This window comes from Odontomachus brunneus, unplaced genomic scaffold (assembly GCF_010583005.1).
Source record: "Odontomachus brunneus isolate Ranch 3 - 2012 unplaced genomic scaffold, Obru_v1 Obru_scaffold_243, whole genome shotgun sequence".
Taxonomy (NCBI): Eukaryota; Metazoa; Arthropoda; class Insecta; order Hymenoptera; family Formicidae; genus Odontomachus; species Odontomachus brunneus.
This window is the reverse complement of record NW_022639693.1, coordinates 212,126-212,705: the sequence shown is the minus strand read 5'-3', so window position 1 is coordinate 212,705 and position 580 is coordinate 212,126.

Here is a 580-nt window from a genome sequence, read left to right as displayed (position 1 = left end):
CGGTCGCACGTCGGCCGAAGGCATCTTTCTTTCCGCTGCCGCTTTCTGTACGCTGATTTGTTGAGACAAAATAATTAATTTCTCAAAAACTATTGCGAATATCGCAAAACGGCACAGGACTTTCTCAAGGGTCATCATGGGACTTCGGGACACCCTGTATATATAAATATTTATATATAAATATTTATATAAATAAATAAATATAATATTTTAAAAAAGTAATTCAAAATAAATATTTATAAATATTTATCTAATAACTTACTAATATTGTATGCTGTCTGGGTTAATACTTTTAATCTTAACAGTACTTTGCGTAAGTATTTCATCACTTAGCAAAGTATTATATATTAGTATTAAAATATAGACAATGTTCTGCGTAAGTATTTTATCACTGGACGAAGTATTACATATCAATATTTAAATATTGAAATCATTCATAAGGTAGGATTTGTAACAATAAATATTGAAATACTTGAGTACTAATAGCTGTATTTGAATCACAGAATATTACTAAATACTGTACTTTTAATACTGAAAATAAGTAATTAATCAATGATTCTTAGTATGATATTTCTATAAG